Below are 284 nucleotides of genomic sequence, written 5' to 3' on the forward strand. Positions count from 1 at the left end.
TCATAGAAAAATTGAGCAGAAAGTACAGAGAGCATTTTGTCATGTGTCTTTTAGCCATCTATATGTCTTCTTTGAAAAAAATGTCTATTTGTGTCTTCTGCCTATTTCTTAACTGGATTATTTGTTTTTTGGGGTGTTGAATTTGATAAGTTCCTTATAGATTTTGGATGCTAACCCTTTATCAGATATGTCATTTGAAATATCTTCTCCCATTCCAAAGGTTGCATTTTAGTTTTATTTATTTATTTATTTATTTATTTATTTATTTATTTATTTATTTATTT

The sequence above is a fragment of the Mirounga leonina genome, unplaced genomic scaffold, assembly GCF_011800145.1.
Source record: "Mirounga leonina isolate KUSES-001 unplaced genomic scaffold, KU_Mleo_1.0 Mir_127, whole genome shotgun sequence".
NCBI classification, from domain to species: domain Eukaryota; kingdom Metazoa; phylum Chordata; class Mammalia; order Carnivora; family Phocidae; genus Mirounga; species Mirounga leonina.